We start from the raw sequence: 15,515 nt of genomic DNA on the forward strand, positions 1-15,515 counted from the left end.
ATTGAATACCAGCATGCTAAGATGCTCTGAGAGTATCCTTGTTAGGGTCCTACCACTGTGGTAAGCACCATGACCAAAAGTGGCTTGGGAAGGCAAGGGTTGCTTATTTGGCTGAGACATCCCAGGACACACTCCATCACTGAGAAAATCAAAGCAGGAAGTCAAGGCAGGAACGTGGAGGCAGGAACTGATGCAAAAGGTATGGAGGAATGCTGCTTACTGGCTTGTTCCTCATGGCTTGCTCAACCAGCTTGCTTATACACTCCAGGACCACCAGCCCACAAGTGACACCATCCATAGTGAGATTGGGTCCTCCTACTTCAGTCATCAATCAGGAAAATACCTTACGGGTCGGTCAGATGGAAGCAACTCCTCAATTGAAGTCCTCTCTTTCTAGGTGAGTCTAGACAGTATCAAGTTGACCAAAAAACTAAATAGCACAAAGAAAAAAGGTAGAGATGGGCAAAGACAGGTTCGTGATAAGTTGTATTACAGTGTATTATTGAAATTATTTATTTCATTATACAGTGTGAATCTCTTACCAGGCTTAATTTATAAATAAAATTCCATGTTAGGATGCATCCATAGAGAAGGGATGATCTACATAGGAACCCATGCCACCTCTGGGTTCACACATACACACTGAGGGTCATCTTCAGCTGAAGGGAGACTGACATCCTCCAGGCAGGGCTGACCAACCTTTCCACACTGTTATCCATAAAAGTTCTGAGCTGCTCATTAGCTATCATGGGATACACATGGCCCGTGGACTTCAGGTTGGGTGGGTATTGATACGAAGTCGGCAACAGCAACTTTATCCCAAGGAAGAGATCAAGGCATAGAGGCTCAGTAATTTAGGCTGTTCTGGTAGTTAAGTATAAGCCAAGATCTGAATGTAGGTCACCAGGTGGCCAAGACTGTGCCCCACCCTGTGCTCTGTGTCCCTAGTCTGGCCTTTGTCACCCCCTTCCAAGGGCTTCAGAGCCTTGGAGATCCTCTAATCCTGTTCCAAAAAAAAGTGGGAAAATATGATCTTATAATTTAAAAGGAGAACTCTTAATTTCTGGCTTTGCGTGTCTGTAGACTGCACGCCCAATTCCCAGACTCCATGGGTGTGTGCTCTGTGCAGTGCTTCATCTTCCTTGGAAAAGGGGCTCTCGGCTTCTTTGCCTTGTCTGCTCCACTGTCATACATCCAATTCACACACATACACACACACACACACACACACACACACACACACAGAGGCACACACAACTGATGTTTTTCTTAAAGATTTTATTTTATATATATGATGAGTACACTGTCACTGACTTCAGACACACCAGAAGAGGACCTTGGATCCCATTACAGATGGTTGTGAGCCACCATGTAGTTGCTGGGAATTGAACTCAGGACCTCTGGAAGAGCAGTCAGTGCTCTTAACCACTGAGCCATCTCTCCAACCCCCCATACAACTGATTTTTAATTGAATAGTATACTACAGACAATATGTCTAATTCCTCTTTTATATAGTTATTATTTATTATTGTGATGATTAATCTTGATGATGATCTAGACTGGATTGTGAGATAACTAAGGATTTAGTAAAGAACACTTCTGCATGTGTGTATGCAGGGGTGTCTGTGAAGGATGACCTTAAGTTGGGGAGCGGAGTGAGTGACAACAGGCAGTAAGTAGGCTGTCCCCTGGATGAAGTACAGGAAGTGGTACAGGGCATGCTATCTCTGCTTCCTGCTGCCATGTGTGATGTTCTCTGCCATACCCCCCTCATCACGCTGAGCTGCCCCTCTGAAAACCATGAACCAACACAAATGTCTCCCCTCTGAAGTTGTTGTCTGGTATTTTGATATTAGTGACCCCAAATCACAATTACAGAGTATTTAGTCATGCAGGTAGACTGTAATCCCACTTTTAAATCTCTTTGCCGCTATATACATTGTTGAGATGAAAATCTGTATTGCTAAAATGTTGTACAACCTTGGAACGCATTCCTAAAATTAAACTAGCTAGGCAAGAAGGTATATGCTACACTTCTGCAAACTAAACTAACTGCCTGGCAGAAAGATGGTCAGTTTCTATTGCGGTCAGCAGTACAGAGGTTTCCCTACACTAATTTGCAAACATAATATTTTGCTTTAATTAGCATTGCTTTGGCTACCCAGACTCTTTCTTTGGTGATCATGTCCCTGTGTCTTTTTTCTTCCTATTTTCTCCATCTTTGTATGATTCATCTCTAAGCTGGCATCCAACTAACCCACAAGAGGGAAAAATTTCAGGCATCTCAGAAAACTAGACACCCAGAGCAGTGCAGCTGTGCTGACCCCATGACTCTAGGCTTCACTTTTCTCTGAATAGTAGTGACCGTTTCTCTCCTTTTCTGACAGCTGAACATAACCAACATGGTAAATCCCCCATCTGCTTCTCCAGATACAAGGAGACATCTGGAAGGATGGAGGCACTTCTGCCTTCTTCAGATCAGCTCCTGCCAGAAGCCAGGAAAAGATGGAGAGATGACAAGGTAGTTAGGAGCTCTTGCAGAAGACCCAAGTTCAATTCCTAGCACCCAAGTCAGGTGGCTCATAACCATATGTAACACTAGCTCCAAGGGACTTCACACCCTCTTCTGGCCTCCGAAGGCACATAGGTACATGCACACACGCACAGAAAGAAACAGAGACAGAGAGACAGACAAATATATAAACAATAAAATAAACAACTAAAAAAAAAGGAGCGAAGAGAGATGGTTCTGTGGCTAAAAATGCTTGCTGTGAAAGCAAGAGGACTTGAGTTCAAATCCTGATCAGCCACATAAAAGTTGTGCATGTCCATGTATGCCTCTAACCTAAGTGCTGGGTATGGAAACAGGTGGCTCCTGGGTACTTGCTGGACAAGCAGTCTAGACAGAGGGTTTCAAGTTCAGTCAGAGACTCTGTCTTAAAAAAAAAAAAAGCAATAGAAGGGAGCACCCAATGTCTTCCCCCTGTTGTCAGCATACACGTATACGGTATTGTGTACCACCACATACGCCACACAGAGGAGCAGGAGGAGGGGATGAAGAGAAGGAAGAGGAGTAGGAGGGAGAGAGGGAGACAGAAAGAGAGAGGGAGAGAGCAGAGAGGGGGGGCCAAAAAGCCTGGATGAAGCCCATCTTTACACCACTATTGAGTGGTCAGATAACAGGAAGCTGTATCCTCAGCATCCCTTTGAATACCTCTGAGGAGTCTCTTCAAATTCACAGTCCCAGAACACTCCACAGCAGGGAAGTTGCATCACAGACACCATGGAAATTCTGGAATCTTTGGTCTGTGAGCAGAGGGTGTCTGCCAACTGGGTCAGTTGGACACAGCAGATAACTGTGGAGACCCTGAAGCTCAGGTCACACATACTGAGGTGTGCAGGCTGTGAGGATCTGTTCCACAAGACCTTCCTTGAAGAAGAATGTTCTACTGAATATAACCTGAGTGATACCTGGAGATGGTTTTCATTACCCATATGGTGGAGCCCAGAAAAAGGTCAGCATCAGAAGGCTTCAAGCAACATGACTAAGGGCTGAAGCATCTGACTGGCAGAATACAAGATATCAACTGCTAGAAGGGGGGTTGCTCACCACTGGTGCTTATCAGAAAGTGATAAATTTTGTCCCTTGTATTTTTTCACAGTCTTGCAATTAAGCAATTAAGGATATTCTTTTTTTTTTTTTTTTTTTTTTTTTTTTTTTTTTTTTTTTGGTTTTTCGAGACGGTTTCTCTGTGTAGTCCTGGCTGTCCTGGAACTCACTCTGTAGACCAGGCTGACCTCGAACTCAGAAATCCGCCTGCCTCTGCCTCCCAAGTGCTGGGATTAAAGGCGTGCGCCACCACTGCCCGGCCAATTAAGGATATTCTTACATTCAATTCAATCTACTTGAGAATACAATGTCCTCTAAGCCCTCCTGACAAGAGGGGCTGGGCTCCAGGGGCACTCTGAGGGGTATGTGGAAATAATTCACTCACACGATGGGACTCAGGTCCCAGGACTTCATCAGAAACATCGGTTCCTTGAGGCCTTGTATATGACACAACAGTTGGTGACCACTTGTGGCTGTCCCTCACACTCTCCCTCCACACACAACAGGGCAGATGACTGCTACATCCTCACTGACAGCAACTGGTTCAAACTCTGTCTACTGCTCATGAGCTTGGGAACCCCAGGTGTACTTAGGTTTTTCTAGACTTAATAATCATGTAATCTTGAAAGGCTACATTCTTTAAGACAATCTTTACATGAAAATGAGAAACACCTGGTTCATGGGACACACTGTAAAAAGGATCAAAGGAAAAGCTTCTTGAATCTCTGGCCCACAGTTGCCAGTCACATATGAACAGCTGATGTATCTTGGATCAGGTTGCTGTGCTCCTGATTCTAGTCCAGCTGTTCGAGCACCTCTGACAGTGTGGGCTGATGCTCAGCTGTGAACATCAGGGCTGGGCTTAACTTTGAACTTTGATTTCTCCAAGTATGAATTGGAGCTTGGGGGATGAACCTTAGCAGGTCTTTCTAGATCCAGCTTTTATAAACCATTGTTTAAAAACCAGAACTTCTCCCTTATACAGTACACTATATTGTAGAAGCTCAACCGCCTATGCTTTATAAACTAAGTAGCTGTTGAACTGTGCTAAGGGACAAAGAACTAAGGACATCTCTAGTAAGACTTTGAGGCAGGGCCACATCAGCTAAGGCTTGCTGCTCGTGCAGAGTTGAAGGAGGGATGAAATCAGAGAGTAAGAAGGGACTCTAGATTTTCAGCATGCCCTCGTATTCGGGATCTACAAACAGTGATGCTTCAATTGTCCCAACATCAGCATCATATCTGTCACTCCAGGAACTTTCCAGCATATTCTAGAGTCCCTGATTTGATTCCAGAATTGACAATGTAGTGATAGTAGGATTTGAAAATCCTTCATGAGGGGGACTGTGGCTGAGATGGTACACAAGAGGCTGTGAGAGCCAGTAAAAGAAGAGAGTTGTAATAAAAAGAACTTTATTCCCAAGAGAGAAATACAGAAAGATCTTTAGAAACCTGTGGAGAAAGTGAAAGAGTAGGAACTCTGGAAAAGATCAGGAGAGAAGCAGTATCATGTGCTCTGTCTCCATAGTTGATTCTGGAAACCCAACTGTGGTGATGAGGAAATGAAGAAAGACAGACACATGTACAGAAAAGCCAGGGTCACATGAGTTGAGCTCACTCTGATAGTGTATCAGCAACCACTCCAACAAGCAGAAGTGGTTGGAGGTGTCTGTGGTAGCTCTCTAGTAGTCTCAGGTTGCAGTTATCTGGGAGAAGGAGGAGGCTAGAGTCGCTAGTTTTTATACACACTGGTTGGTCAATAGTTTGTAAACACTTGTAATCGTACACACTGTCAACATTCACACTCAACTAGAGGAAAGCTCCACCATTCTGGTAAGTCCAAGGCACTGGGGTCTTTGATACGGTGGTACATTTCTGATGGGTTTGAAGTATTGTCTGCTTTGACATGGTAGTACTCATGTCAAACAATACATGTTCACTCAGGACTTCATCCACTCTGTAAATTCTCTCAAGTCTTCCTTACCTCCCCAGAAAAATTCATATAGTAGCACCACAGGCCTGAAATAGCCAAGGAAACATAAGCAAAAAAGCTAAACTGTAAGTGTAATACTTGACTTCAAAACATACTCTAGAGCCATAGTGACAAAGGCAGCATGTTGTTAGCAGAAAGCAGACATACAGACCAGATAAGGATAAACTTTATTTTTTGTACTGGGGTTGGAGAGATGGCTTAGTGGTTAAGAGCACTGACTGCTCTTCCAGAGGTCCTGAGTTCAATTCCCAGCAATCACATTGTGTCTCACAACCATCTGTAGTGGAATCTGATGCCCTCTTCTTTTGAGGACAGCTACAGTGTACTCACATACATAAAATAATTCCTTAAAAAAGATTTTTCATTTTTTAAATTTTATGTGAGTGGGTGTTTTTCCTACATGTATGTCTGTGCACCATGTGTCCTGGTACCCATAGAGGTCAGAAGAGGACATTAGATCCCCTGGAATTGGAATTACAATTGCGAGTTGCCATGGAGGTGAGTGCTGGGAATTGAACCCAGAGCCTCAGGAAGAACAGCAAGTGCTCTTAATTGCTGAGCTATCTCTTCATCCTGTATCCTAATGTCTGGATTCTAGAGCACCCATTCTTATCCTGCTGCCTCCAATACAAAGCGTGGCTGAGATCACCTCACTGCATAAGAGCAGTGTGACCCATGTTGCTCTCGTTCAAACTTAAGGGCTAGAACTCAGCAGAATTCTGTCACCAATAAAAATATTCTATTTGACATCTCTAGAGATGTAGATTTTGGATTAGGGGCTGAGGTGAGAGCTGTCTCCTCCACTGGACCTGCTGAGACCAACAGGAGAGATGAATTGTTCTTGGCTCTTTCTGAAGAGGTGGTCTGGGGCTGTGTCTGGCTACACTTTGTGGAGGGAGGCTGTGTTGGGCAGACGAGGTGTACTCAGAGCATGAGGGAAGCTCTTGTGAATACTTTAGACACAAATGGAGACTTTTAGACACCAGACTGGTCCAGGCCTGATTCATTTTGCCCCTAGGCCTGAATTCCACCACAGTCCTGTCTATTTCTGGTCACAGAGATGGAATGTTCAGGGCACAGTGAGGTGGTGAGAAGGTGGCCATACATAGCTGAATAGTTTTCAGCCTGCAAAAAGAGGGCTTTGTTGGCATGATTTGTTGTGACCAATCAGGTTTCCCCACAGTCCAACCCTGGGTTGAGGTGGAATCTCACTTTGACCAGGCTGTTTCCTGGGGAGGATGATGAAACAATTTCAGACACTTTCAAATATGCTTACGGGAAACTCTTAGATCAAATGGAAAGGTAAAAACCAACCACAGGCCAGGAAGACAACTCACTGGGAAAAGTGAGCAGAGAGCTCTTTGGTCAGCCAGCCTATCTGACACTGTGAATATAGGATCGATAAGATATCCTGTCCCAAAATATAAGCTATAGAAACAATTGAGAAAGACATTACAACATCAATCTCTGGCTTCCACATGCACTTGCATGGGTGAATCATCCACATACATGCATAACATACATGGGTATATAAATGTATAACTAACACACACATAGTAATGAAGTAACACACCTCATATCTTCAACATGTTGCCCACAGTGAAGGTACTGGAAAACTCATAATCCAATTCAAAGGCCAACATAGAACTTCACAAGGCAAGGATGCCTACTGGGTTCAACCCACATATCCAATCTACATAACCCCCACCAAAAGGCGGACACATAGCTTGGCTACAAGACAATTCATAATAACAGGATGTCAGATGACAAGAAAACTCACAGGCTCAACTAACCTGGGTCCATAGGGGCTCACAGAGACTGAACTATGCACCAGGGAGCCTGCATGGAACTGGGGTAGGCGCTCCACACATATGTTACAGTTGCATAGCTTGGTCTTCTTGAGGGACTACTAACAGTGGGAGCAGGCGCTGTCTCTGACTCTGCTGCCTGTCTTTGGGACCCTTTCCACCTACTGGGTTGCCTCATCTAGCCTTCTTAATAAGAGAGAAGGTGACTAGACTTATTTCAACTTGACATGCCATGGCTGGTTGGTATCCATGAGAACCCTTCCCTTTTCTGAAGAGAAGTGGGTGAGGAGTGGCTGGGAGGGAGGAGTGGCTGGGAGGGACTGGGAGGATAGGCGAGGAAACTGTGGTCAGGATGTAAAAATTAAATAAAATAAATAAAATTAATTAATTAAATTTAATTAACTTAAAAATTAATGTAAAAGAACAGGATGCCAGCACCCAAGTGTAGGCTCAGATACCGAAAATGGAGAGGCATGATAGGGTCCTTGGGGTGACATTAAAAACTCTAAAGTATCCAGAGTTGTGATTGGTTCCCAGCCAAAGCTCAAAGGGTGATGACTAATATAATCTTATACTGGGAACAATCTAGATTAAATCCAGGAAGGTACCACTCCATTTGTATTATATTTTTAAAATTAATTTTGTTTGTATACATGTACAGGGATTGCATACATGTGTGAGAGTATGGATGTATATGTGTACACATGCACGCTGAGGACAGTCGTCAACCTTGGGTTGTTTCTCAAGGTTCCATCCATTGTTTCTTGAGAAAGGGTTTCTCATTGGTTTGAAGATGTTCAAGTAGCCTAAGCTGGCAGGCCAATGAACCCCAGACACCCACCTGTCTCTGACTCTACAGCACATCACCATGCCCAAGTTTTTACTTGGGTTCTCAAGATGACACATGTAATCATGGAGATCTTCTTGTTTGTATGACTTCCTATCAACCACTATTAACACATCACATGGGAGACAGGTTTTACCCATCACACATGCATGCATGTATGCATGCACATACTTTCAGACACACAGTATCTTAGAACTAACATCTTGGAGCTAATTAGACTGTTCTAACCTTCAGCGTCTCTTGTAAAGAGATGGAAGTTCACAAAAAGTAGCAGGGAGAGGAGATAAAAATTGAGGCCAGGATGATAGACAAGCTTGGAATACAGTCCAGTCATTCCAGTTAAGCCTGGTGTCGTCTCCAGGGATGGAAATGACTGCAGCCTGAGTGCTTGAGGTCGGTCTGGGTGGACACTCAATTATGGAAGGGCTCCCACAGTTGAGCGAGCTGAATGTACTGCATGGGAGATGGTGGGAGTCCAAGTGGGAGGAATGACACAAGTCATTCAGGGTCTGTTGGCTCATTCCTGAAGTGAAATCTTCCACAGACTCTCTATCTAAGAGAAAGCCTGACCATCAAAGGGAGATTCAGCCCTTCGTGCACTCTGGGCATCACTAGAAGCTGCCAGACCAAGTGAGGGTCTGAGAGGAACAACTTGGTCCAACAGTCCATCATTTCAACCTTTGGGCTTTTTACATGATAGCCAAACCCAGAGAGGGCCCCGAGGACAAGCACAGACCACAGCCACATCTTCAGCTGGAAGTGCCTGGCTATGCCAGTACAAGAGTGAGGTACTAAAAGTGCTTAAAAGCCTCAGCCCCTGGACTGTGCTGCCCGTGGCAGCCCTGACTCCTAGGAGAGAGCCCAGAGAGCATCACCAACTGCCACATCATCGAAGCTGGCTGGGCTCAAGCTGCACAAAGCCAGCTGGTACCAGGTCTCCAGTGCTCACTCAAGATAATGGCATCTACAGGGTGGTGGCATGTACCCAGAGGCCTGACGGTTCTCATGTGTACTGAACAGGATGGACTTTCTCAGTTACTTCTGTTGTCGAGCAACATTAGTGCCAATCTCAAGTCTCCTAAGATGGATTCTAATATCCTTCCTGCATCTCAAGAAACAGCCTGGCTACCAGCGCCAGCTTTAGCAAGCCTCCGCTCTCTTTAACATCACAAAAACTAGCATCAGCTGGCTCCCAAAGCTCTGGCCAAGTTCCTACCTGCTTTCACATTCATCTGCCTCTGGACTTGCAGCTCCCTAGAAGACCAACCATCCATCTCACGGACACCACATTCCTGCCTAAGGATATACTCAGATATGTGCATTTTTGAAAATCCTGAGAAACCAAGCCAGTGAGATGGCTCAGCAGGTAGAAGCGCTTGCCAGCAACAAGCTCCATGACTTCGGTGTCAACCGGCAGAGACCACTGTGGTGGAAGAGAACTGACTCGTGAAAATTGTCCTCTGATTTCCACACATATGCAGTGGCTTCGGAGTGCACACACATACATAGAATGTAATGCTTTTTAATTCCTAAGTCCATCAAGGCTACAAAATACAAGATTAATATACAAAATAAAGATATTCCTATATACTTTCTTAAAAATGTTTACTTATTTATTTACTTTTACTTGTGTATCTGTATGTGCATGTGAGTTCCTGTGAAGGCCAGAAGAGGGCGCCAGATCTGCTGGCAGTAGTCATAGGTAATTGTGAACCAGCCTATGTGGGCATTAGGAACCTAATTCCTGTTCCCTACCAGAACAGTACAGGGTCTTAACTGTGAAACTGCACAAATGTTACACCCTGAAAATACAAGACATTGTTGAAAGAAATGAAAGATCTTCTCAATAAATGGCCGAGCATCCTATATTCATGGACTGGAAGGCTTACTGTTTAAAAACTACTCCCTGGGCTGACCTGTACCTCCAACTCAGTCCTGATCTTAGCAGATTTCTTTAGGGACATTGACAAGCTACCAACTCTAAAATAATATGGAATTGCAAGAGATCCGGAATCTACTCTGAAGCGAGCAAAGAAGACACATGGACACTCTGGTTTCAAATACACCGACAGCCAAGAAGGCCTGTCTTAAGAAGACAGACGAATAGCACAGAATTGAGAATCTAGGCTTATACTTGCTTATCTCTCTATGGTCAATTGATTTGGATGAGAGTGTTAAGGCTATTAGATGCTTTTTTAAAAAGTCAAGCTGGGGCTAGAGATGTGGCTTACTGGTAGAGCATTTGCCCAGCATCCCACAAAGCCCTGTGTTCAGTCCTTGGCACTACAAAGCATGACAAAACAAACAAAACCCCTTAAATCCCTGGGTCCAATACCCCACATCACATAACTAGACATTGTAGTGGTGCCTCTTATCCCAGTCCTTCCAGGTAGAGACAGGAAGATATAAAGTTCAAGGTCATCTCCAGCTACATGATAAACTTGAGGCCTGCCTAGGCTATTTAATTGAATAAAAGGGAGGGGGAATCATTCTTAAAAGGTGGTCTTGGCGCTATGGATTTCTCTGACACTAAGGCTTAGGAAATCAGCTACATACCTGGCCAGGTAATCCTCCCTGCTAAGCATATATCACATATGAGGGTGAAGCACACCAGCCAGACAACCAGGATAAGGACCAGGATAAGGAGTATCTGCGGCCTTGCTCCAATCTGAACAAGGCTGGAGGCTGAGATCTCCAAGGTAATGTGTGCAGCTGTCACCGAGTCTCTGTGGGAAACTGCCTGGTTCTTCCTTTTCAGCGCACAGCACAACTGCTAGTCTGGCAGATTCTGTGGTCCTGGGGCAGGGTGGGCTCCAGTCATTTCATCTGAGCCTTCAGGATCTACCAGGGTATAACTACCAGGCAAACTGATCACAAAGGCTTTTCTACAGAAGGATTTGAAGTAGCAGCTGTAAGCTCTTCTGCTAAAGCTAGGTTTGGCCCCTAGAAGAAGAGGCATTTCCTGAGTTTCCCCAAAAACTTTACAAGGAAAGAAATCACATCCTTCTAACTGCAGGAGTCTGCCTGGGTGGACACAGCCTGGTACCTAAGGAAGAAGAGTATTAAAGCTGCTGATCTTTAAGGCTGACATATATCTCTCCTGAGCTCCTCAAGCTGGTGAATGAGGTTGGACACACACACACACACACACACACACACACACACACACGTCTCCCTGTTTCTTAGCCTCTAGCTGGCTGTATTATGTCCATCCCTTGTCAATTTCAGTGCAAAACAAACAAGACAGCAGATAATCTAGTTCAGGGAACAGGAAATCCTTTCCCCCACACTGCTTGCGGAGGAAGGGGGATCCTAACCCGTGATCATTAAGATGTAAAATGACATCTTAACACCGCATTTAAGAAGCAAATAATCCTAAGTGATGAAAATTCAAATAGCAAAACACTCTGGTGCTACCAATGCTTGTTAGACAAAGGCAAAATAAAGCAAGAGGTCTACAACGTGGGACTTCAGCAGGGGAACAGAATCCTCTTCCTCTTTTCTGCCATAGGAGTTAGGGGCATCAGTGTGAAAGATGCCAGCAGTCAAAGCACCCAGGTGATGCTCAAAGATGGGTGAACGTCCTCTCCCAAACTCTCCTCTGTGGCCTCTGTTTTCTCTAGAACCCAGATGTAGTCATTTCCTTCATTCTACCAGAGAAAAACCTCAAGGACAGAGCTGCCACCTGTTTAAAAAGGCAGGTGCCTTGCCCCCAACCAGGAGAAGAACGCTGCTTTCCTACAGCAAACCCAGGCTTCTAAAGGGCCAATTACAAAATGATTACAAAGTATCTTCTCACAGACAGCAGTAAGCGCCAACGCAGCCTGCTAAGGGGTCCCCTTCAGGGAGCTGAGAGCTACTCCAAGCTAATAATCTCTGATTACTCACCTTGATCCCAGGAATGAAGTCAGCCTGTCTGGTGCTGAGTTTGCCCAGCAACTAGCAACACTGCCCAGACACTGTCTGCATTTTCAAGTTTCAAGTGTGAAATGAATTAAACACTACCCATCTTAGTCTTTAGTGGGACTTTGCAAAAAGTAGATAGAAAAGTGGCTTGGAAGCAAGCAATGTCAAGTGACAGGAATAGAGCATGTTAGACAGAGCAACAGGATGGAGATGAACTCCATTTGGGAGAAGGTTGGAAGAGAAATATAACATAGATTGTGGAATAGATAGTAAAAAAAAAAATCCTAGATCACTTTCTTGAGTGTAACAATAGCATCATGTTATTTAACATTTCCAGGATTGCACTGATCTATGTATAAAATCATATGATATCAAGATTTGCTTTAAAAAAAAACTTCACTGAGAAAAGAAAAAAGGACCATAGTGTAAGTGGGGCAAATGTTAGGACTAATGAGAAGAACATAACTATTCAGAACGATCCCAAGAGCATTTTTAAACATCTTCAGCATAAAACAGCTTAAACAAACAAGTTAAGAATATCTAGGACATTAGTCAGCTTTCTGATGGTCACATCCACAGCCCAGAAAATCTGTTTCCCTCACAAAGTACTTCCCAACTGGTCATCCAAAGGTCAGAGGGGTAGGAAAGAGCCCAGGAGAGGATCCCAGCTGGAAAGGAAACAGACTAGTGAAGTGTCCTCAAAGACTCTTTAGGGAAGCTTCAGAATGTCAGGCTCCAGTGTGGGCTCCGTCCCTAAAACTGGATTTTATTCCCTGTATTACTACTTGATGTATAAGTGATTTTGCTTTTTTAACACAAAGGTCATATCAGAAAAGCAAATATAGACTAATGAGACCCAGTGTCCTTGGGAACAGCCTGGAAACCATCAGGAACCCCTTGGCTTCACAGCCATCCCAAGGAGAAGAGCGTAGGATCAGGAAAAGGCAGAGACTAGGAAAACGGACAATTTCTCCAAGGTAAGGTCAGTCCAGTGAGTCAGACTTTTTTTATGTGTGAAGTGGCCTGGGAATTGAATGCATCCTCCCTCTACCCAGCCCCTGGCCAACTAAATACACAAGACACCGTTAGTGTTACTGATTCTCCCAGGATGCCAAATGGGCTTTGGAGGCTGCAGGCACTCAAATCCAGTGGTGATGTAAGGGAGGGCTCCAGCCAAGAATCATCAACACTACACCAGGACTTTTGAGTTTCAGCCCTTTGATGTAATGGGGTGGGGGTGGGGTCTGAGTATCCATTGGGCTCATATTAGTATCTCTTTAACCCCAAGGACTTGGGGGATAAAATTAATTTGGGCGTGTTTCAGACATAGTGCACCTCCCGTCTGAACTGGGTGTTCCCTAGCCATACTGGGTAACTCAGTGTACTAGTCTACACAGGGGAACCCCTCTATTGCGCATTCTGTTTTGTTGTGATATTGGTTGGTTGCTGATTAATTGGTTGGGAATCTTTGTAGCAGTGGGCCAGCGAGTGATGGAGAGAAACGAATGTCTGTTTCTTCCGATCACATTTCTATGGGGGACTGAATAGAGATACTTTCAGCAGACCACTACACCCTATAACTTCAAAGTTGAGGGGGGATAGGGAGGTGACACCAGAAGGGAACAGAGTCGCGGAGTAGGACACAGGGACCAAAAGGCCTGCGTATTTGCAGTTAGAATTGGGGACCTTGAGACTAAACACACCGGACTCCACACATCACCCAGGGATTCACTAGTGCGGGTTCTTTCCTACTCCTCAGTCTCTCCTGGATAACGGTGGTAAGAGCTTCCCAGGGAGAATTGGGAATGAATACTTGGCGCCAGGACCTTTCTCCTACTCTGTTCATTGAGCTCTGGCTCTCGGTAGAGCCTTTCCAGCAAGCTGGGCAGAAAAATCCAGTTGCAAGCTATGCGCTCCTTAGCTGCCAGACACTCGACCCCACGATGCCCAAAGCCACAGTCCCAGCCTCGCTAAAGTGTCTTCCTTGCCCCCTCCCCGCCATAAGCACTATATCTCAAAAGCCAGAACTCTTGGCTAACAGCCCAAACTTTCCGAAGCCCCTTCCCCATTCTGCACGCTTCAAAGCTCTCAGCTTGAGCCCCAAGGCCCCACGTCTCTGTCTGGAAGCGCCCTGGTTGCCCAGAAGACAAGCACCCAGCTCCAGGGATAAATCGACCAACTCCCAGGACCCGGGCAAAGTGGGACTGGGCGGGGCTGCTGGCTTGGGGTTGGGGGTAGGGGGACCTGTCAGCCTGCACGTCCTCCTGCATTCCTGGCCCGAGCTGGCCCAAGGGAGGAGGGAGAGGGGGACGGGATGGAGCTTGGGGATGCTCCCTCTAGTCCTCCGACCGCGCGCAAAAAGGGAGAGGGGGTGACCGGAGTAAGAGTTCTTACTTGGCAGCTGGGCTCCGTGGTGGCCAGGCTGGGACTGGGCTCTCAGCGGTGGCCCCTCTCCGCGCCGATCGCCGAGGGCCCGTCCGCTGAGAAGCCAGGGTAAATGCTGGGAGGCGCGCGCTACAATCACGGCAAGCTTTCTGCCCCGGGCTTTTAAAGAGAAACTCGCGGCAAACCCCACCCCCGACCCCAGCTGCCCCGAAGGCGGCCTCCAGTTTAGCCCGTCCTCCACCCTTTGTTGAACTTCCTCGGTTTATCCTGGGATGGGGAGGGAGGCGGGGGGGGGGGGGGGAATTGGATGGATCAGCAAGGGTTGGGGCTGGCTGCTCGGGAGGCCGAGCCGTTCCAGACCTTGCACTCTTCTCCACTGGAGGATCCTGCACTCTCCACCTCCTAGTCCCGCGTCGCAATTCCCTTAGGGTATGATTTACCAGGATTAAGCTGGGCGCTGAATTCAGCTTCTTTACCTGAACACTAAAAGTTGAAGTCATCATTCATCTCTCTCAGGCTTCTGGTCCCTTCTCTGGTAGACGGATTCTGAACAGCAAACTAAAACTGTTCGCCTTTCAGTTCGAGCTTCACATCTGTGCATTGAGTCAAGACAGAAAAATTGAGACAAGGGCGAGAAAAGAAGCCAGTCACTGGAATCTGACTGGAGTTTAAAACTTTTTATCACAACCGATAACACTGAAAATAGCCTAGTGATGGTCTTCCTGAAGACTTCTCAAGCAAGAAGTTAAAAATAAACTAAAAATAAATCAAGCTGGTTTAGAGCTCTGTATCTAAATGCCCCCTCGCAAAACCACCTAGAAATTCTGTTTACAAACGAAATTCTTTCAAGATAAGGACTGCAGGAAAACCAGCTCATATCGTTTTAATCTGTCAACTTTACTTAAATGCTAAATTTCGCTTAATTTTTAAGCTTTGCAAATGACATCCTTTGAGCAATGCAGTTCA

The 15,515-nt window shown here is 45.5% G+C and overlaps 1 protein-coding gene across 3 annotated transcripts in view; it reads right to left on the bottom strand.

The window, feature by feature from the left end:
• Window positions 1-14,718, bottom strand: part of Loxl2 (lysyl oxidase like 2) — an 82,179-nt gene extending 67,461 nt beyond the window's left edge. For all 3 annotated transcript variants that reach the window (XM_034497849.2, XM_076930790.1, XM_034497848.2), the window contains exon 1: window positions 14,559-14,718. The gene's annotated coding sequence lies outside the window, so the exon portion shown is untranslated. The remainder of the gene's footprint in view (window positions 1-14,558) is intronic.
• Between the last annotated feature and the right edge of the window lie 797 nt (window positions 14,719-15,515).

The sequence above is a fragment of the Arvicanthis niloticus genome, chromosome 3 (assembly GCF_011762505.2).
Source record: "Arvicanthis niloticus isolate mArvNil1 chromosome 3, mArvNil1.pat.X, whole genome shotgun sequence".
NCBI lineage: Eukaryota > Metazoa > Chordata > Mammalia > Rodentia > Muridae > Arvicanthis > Arvicanthis niloticus.